This window comes from Bubalus bubalis, chromosome 4 (genome assembly GCF_019923935.1).
Source record: "Bubalus bubalis isolate 160015118507 breed Murrah chromosome 4, NDDB_SH_1, whole genome shotgun sequence".
Taxonomy (NCBI): Eukaryota; Metazoa; Chordata; class Mammalia; order Artiodactyla; family Bovidae; genus Bubalus; species Bubalus bubalis.
The window spans coordinates 100,893,625-100,899,624 of record NC_059160.1 but is presented as its reverse complement, the minus strand read 5'-3'; the positions used below and the strand labels follow the sequence as shown (position 1 = coordinate 100,899,624).

General features: G+C 43.1%; 1 pseudogene; it reads right to left on the bottom strand.

Annotated features, from left to right (window-relative positions):
* Positions 1–214: 214 nt before the first annotated feature.
* LOC102393435 lies at positions 215–1,081 on the bottom strand (annotated as a pseudogene).
* Between the last annotated feature and the right edge of the window lie 4,919 nt (positions 1,082–6,000).

Sequence of the window (6,000 nt, the reverse complement as noted above, 5' to 3'; positions counted from 1 at the left end):
GAGATACTGTTTTAATTCTTGCTGTAAAATGACAGGTTTTAGAATGGGATTGATGTGTTCATAAATGATAACTTGTGCTTTTGGGTTCAAATTTCCCACTTCAGAGTTCAGTTGGGTGACACCACCCATGTGTATCACAGAGAAGCATGCCTTGGAAGAGTAATTCATTTGAGTATGAGATGGAGACATACTGGATTCTTTTTTTTTTTTTTTGGATGTCTGATCTTATTTATTTGCTACTTTTAGAACATCTCATTTTTGACTGGACTCAGACTTAGAAGTAGAAGCTCTCAGAGAGGACAGCCTCCATCTCTTGGCAATCTGTTCCTGCCGTTTTTCTTTGGCCTCCTTCATTCTCTTGGCCAAAAGTTTAGCATATTCTGCAGCCTCTTCTTTGTTTTTCTTAGTACGCTGTTTCTTCAGAGCAATACGCCGGACGTTTGTGCTGCAGAACTCGTGGAGTCAGGAGATGCTGAATCTTGGGTGCTTTAGTCCTAAGTTTCTCACCGTCTTTGTTTAGGGGCTTTCGCACAGCATATTGGTGGACATCATCTTCTTTAGAGAGATTGAAAAGTTTGCTGTTTCTGCTAGCTCTTTTGGGACCCAGGCGATGGGGCACTGTAGTATCAGTGAGTCCAGGAATATCCTTCTCCCCTTTTTTCACGATGACCAAATTGAGAACACTCAGATTGGCATCCACAATGCAACCCCATACAGATTTGCGCTTTCTCTCTCCAGTCCTCCTTGGTCTGTAACAGGAATGTCCCTTACTCAGTAGCAGGCGAACTCAGCCATGGGTCAAGACACCCTGCTTCATGGGGAAACCCTGCTTATCGTTCCCGCCACTGATTCGGACCACATAACCCTTCCATTCTTCACCCAGAGAGTCAGCAGCAATTTCTGTGGCTATACGCTTCTCGCAGAAAGTACGAAGTTTTTGTTCATCGTCCACTTCATTAAGCTTCTGGCAGCCACTGGCCGGGAAGGAGATGTTCAGCTTCATTCTGAAGTGGCCGACAGCCTCCAAGGCACCATGAAAAAGACCATACTGGATTTTTATAGGCATGTGTGGAGCAAAAAACACATCATTTCTAAGATGTCTTCTCTTCAATCATGACTGCCTTTCCCGATAGCTCCCCTTTTAGGGTCCTTACCCAGAATGCAGAAAGGTGGGTCCCCCTGTGTGTTCCCTTCACTGTAAACCATGAATATGCATATTCTCTGCGGGGTTTGGTCTGGTAAAGGTACCAAAAGGCATCCAGCACGTGGGTGGTCCTGCCTTTAGCATTCTTGCTGACTGTGTATTTTACCAGGAAATCAAATGTTGAGTGAATAATGATATCAAGTTTTCCTGCCTCTGTGAGAGTAAGAAGAACATGTATCACTTGAGTGGGCTTATTCCACTTTGGCTTTCCCATGTTTAACATGCTCTTAGCATCTGTGCGTTTCTGTCTCATCTTCTCTCCCCTTTTTTCCTCCCTCCTCATCTCCCAGAAGTCTTTTGAATCAGTTATGAAAGCTACATGGTAGAGATGGTTTCTGTTCAGGTGCTTACGTGTCTAGAACCTTATGTTTATATGTTTCCATTATAGTATATGATGGTATTTTCAATATTTCTTGCACTTAAAAAATTAATACCAGAATTGCAAACAACTTAGGGGCCTTTTCAGATGGTCATCTTTCACTTAGTGATATACATTTAAGATTCCTCCATATCTTTTGATGACTGGATAGCTCATTTCTTTTTAACAGTGAATAATATTCCATTGTCTGGATGGATCACAGTTTTATTAAACAAATCATCCCTGAAAGACATCTTGTTGGTTTCCAAGTTTTGGCAATTATGAATAAAGATGCTGTAATCATTCATGTGCAGGTTATTGCGTGAGCACATTTTCAATCTATTTAGTTAAACAACCAAAGATAATTGATTGTCAGACTGCACGGTAATTGGTATGTTTATTTTTGTAAGAAACTGTCAAACTGTCTTGCAAAGTGGCTGCCCTATTCTGCATGCTTATCACGGAGCTCCTGTTGCTTCACATGGTTACCAGCTTTGGTTTTCTCAAGGTTTGCATTTTAGCCATTCTAATAGATATGTAGTCTTCTCTCCTTGTTTTAATTTGCAATTTTCTAGTGACCTATGATGTTGAAGATCCTGTTATGTGCTTACTGAGCCTGAATTTACCTTTGGTGTTTTCAATTGGTTTATTTACTTATTTTTTGTTTCACTGGGTCTTTTTTGCTGCGCGGTCTTCCTCTAGTTGCAGCGAGCAGGGGCTGCTCTCCAGTCGCAGTGCGCGGGCTTCTCCGTGCGGTGGCTTCTCTTGTTGCAGAGCACGGGCACCAGAGCTCAGGCTCAGTAGTTGTGGCACATGGGCTTCATTGCCCCGAGGCATGTGGGATCTTCCCGGATCAGGGATCAAACACATGTCCCCTGCATTGGCAGGCAGATTCTCAACCACTGGACTACCAGGGAAGTCCCAGGTTTTTGTTTTTATATTGTTGGGCTTTAGTTGTTTTATGCCTATTTTTTATAGGATTCCTTTATCAGATAAGTGCTTTGAAAGTATTTTCAAAGTTCGGATAGGCCAAAGAGACCCTCCTTTTTGGTTCCCGACATTAAAGCACCCCAACAAGTTTGCTCTCTTTATCCCAGATCAAAGTTTGGGAGAAAATTACACTGAGATACTTGATGAATAATTACTTGGTGCAACAGTTAGGACTAGTCAAAATCAAGTTAAAAGATTGATAAAAGGGCCTGAGTCTCTTGGCTCAACCCCTCACTGGGGGCCCCAGGACCTTTTATACAAAAACAGATGAATGGTCAGAGATGAAAAGAAAGCTTCTAGGACTCCTTGTAAAATCAAGGCTTTTTTATTCAGTCCTAAGGTAGACTAAAAGGGGCTTCCCTGGTGGTTCAGCAGTAAAGAATCTCCCTGCCAATTAGGAGACAACGGTTCAATTCCTGGCTCAGGAAGATCCCCTGGAGCAGGAAATAGCACTCCAGTCTTCTTGTCTGGGAAATCCCATGGACAGAGGAGCCTGGTGGACTCCATTCCACAGCGTCATAAAAGAGTCAGCCATGACTTAGCAACTGAACAACAATGGAGACCAAAAGCTAAAGGTATGAAAGTTGGTAGAACTGAGATGAAATTTTATAAAAATTGGTATATTTAAATAGGTTTTATTGAAGCTGGGTTGCCTAAGTATATTGTCGAAAAAACACTTGGTCTTGCTGGGGAATGCTTCCCTGTGCTGTGCTTAGGCACTCAGTCATGTCCGACTCTTTGTGACCCCATGGACTATAGCCCACTAGGCTCCTCTGTCCATGGGGATTCTCCAGACACAAATACTGGAGTGGGTCCCCATGCCCTTCTCCAGAATGCTTCCCTTGCTTGGTATTATAAGGCAGGGCATATGAATCTCAGGAAATACACTAATTAGCATACTAAAGGAAATGGATGGGGTTACCTAAAACTGTGCAATATAAAGTAAAAACTGGGAGCTAATATTTAGGGGCTAACTTAAAAAAAAAAGAAACTTTACTCTGGATCTAGCCTTGCACTCTGAAAGAGGGCCTTTGTTGAATGCCTTGTGCAAGCTAAAGGCTTGATAAATTAACCCTGAAATTCTAGAACATAGAACTCTTGAATTTCAGTTTAGTTGGAAATCTCACTTATGTTAAAAGATCAAATTAAAGAAAATATAGTTGGGTAAAATCAATCTTTTAATATCATTTGGAGGCACACGGGTTCTTTGGAGATTTAAAAGCAACTATCTTTCTCTCCCCAGGTAAGAATACTGCAAGTTGCCATGCCCTCCTCCAGATCTTCCCAACCCAGGGATCAAACTCAGGTCTCCCTCATTGAGGGCAGATGCTTTACCATCTGAGCCACCAGGGAAGCCCATTTTTTTCTTGCAAATCTCTACAAATCAGAAACTTAGCTATAGCCCACAATGACCTGAGACTGAGCCTAATTAATCAGACAGAACCTGACAACAAGGAGAGAAAAAGTAGAAAAATAGCCTTTAAAAACTCCAACAGTTGGAAAGCCTCCTTTGCCTAGAATCTAATTCATAGCCTCCTTAAGGGTTTATCAAAGGTAAGTAAAAATCTTATTTCTTTTCCAAAAGGAGTAAAGCCCTAGTCCCCTGGCAAGCAAATTTAACTTATTCCAGCTATTGTTTATAAACTGTTTATGGGCTTCACCGGTGGCTCGGCAGTAAAGAATCTGTCTGCAGTGCAGGAGATGCAGGAGACAGTTTTGATTCCTGGGTTGGGAAGATCCCTTGGAGAAGGGCCTGGCAACCCACTCCAGTATTCTTGCCGGTAGAATCCCACGGACAGAGGAGCCTGGTGGGCTATATGGGGTCGCAAAGAGTCGGACACGACTGAAGCGACTCAGCACACAGCACACAAGTTTATATTGTAAGTTTATATTGTTTATAAACTTACTTTATTATAAGTTTATATCTAAGTATATTGTAACACCAGATTCATAACTGTTACAGGGAAGCTATGAGATTTCAGAGTATGTCTGTGTAGACTGAATAGCCTATATCACACAGTCTCCAGCCGATCTAGGAGTGAAACTTCCTAGTGCCATGGGACAAAATTGATCACTAAATGCCTTCCAAATGGTTGAATTTATGATTGAGAGACATAGAATGCTGCCAGCATTTCAGTAAACAGAGAATGTTGTGGTCACCGCACCCACCCTCGACTGGGCACCCTGAATTCAGAATGGAGAAAAAATGGGATACTGGTACTAGATGGTTAAGGTGCATATCAAAGGAAGAATTTCAATAAGCCCAGACTCTTGCATCTTCTTATACACAGAAAAGTGCTAAAATTCATTAGCTCGAGATATCTGGTTTTCTTCAACAGTAATCTTTTAATGTTCTGACTACCTAGTTTGTATTTGTTTTGTTATGTTGTTTTATTTGCAAAACTTCTATTTATCCTACTCCTGTCTTACCTCTTTAGAAAAAGTGCCTTAGAGTTATCTGAGAGGCTGTATCTTGGACTTAAATCCTCCGTAAGTGCACTGAATAGAATCTTCTCAACTTTTAGGTTGAGCATTTTTTTTGGATACCTACCTGTTGAGCTCCTCCCATGAACTGTGCTAGTTTGGGAATCTAAAGATGGCCGTGCTTACTTTTTGAAGAGGTCAGTTCACAGTGGAAGAGGCAGAACTGGGACGGTGTTGCAATCTTGTTGTACCAGGGCTAGGCAGGGAGTGAATGGAGGGTTACTATTTCACATAGGCTAATTAGGAAGGGCACCTCTGAAAAGGCAACACGTGAGCCGGGCTGGAATGTTATGAGGGACGCCTGGGGACAGGGCTCCAGGCAGAGGACATGGCAAGGCCAGTGCTCTCAGGTGGGAGCCGTTTTGCTTCTACAAAGGGAAGCAAAGAAGCCACTGTGACCAAGTGCAGTGAGTAAGTATGGCTCCGAAGGGGAAGGGGAGGTTTAAAATGAAGGGGTGGGGAGCATATCACCACTATCAGACCTTAGGCTTCTACTCCAAGATGGGAGGCCCTGAAGGGCTTGGAGCCGAAAGAGCCACATGTTTGAACTCCGTCTTTTCAAGAACCACTCTGGCCTGCTGTCCAAAGGTGACGGTGGAGACAGTTAAGAGGTACCGCAGTCATTCTGGGAAGAGACAATGATGGCCTGTTTTGGTGGCTGATGGAGGGGTGAGAAATGATCTGGTCTCTCATATCTTCTCATAAGATTTGCTGAAGGAATGGGAGTGGAGTGTAGGATCAAGGATTCAAGGATAACTCCAACCTGAGTGCCTTGAAGGAGAGTTGGAGGTCCGGAGACTAGGGGAGAGAGGAGCTGGCTGGTGGTTGAGGGTACAGTAGGGACTGGCTTTGGGCACATTCAGAGATGGCCTGCCAGGTCTTCCAAGTGGAGATGTTGCTCACGCAGCGAATAGGCAGCTAGGACAAATGAGAGGCTGGAATCCGAAGGAAAGAATCCTCAAAA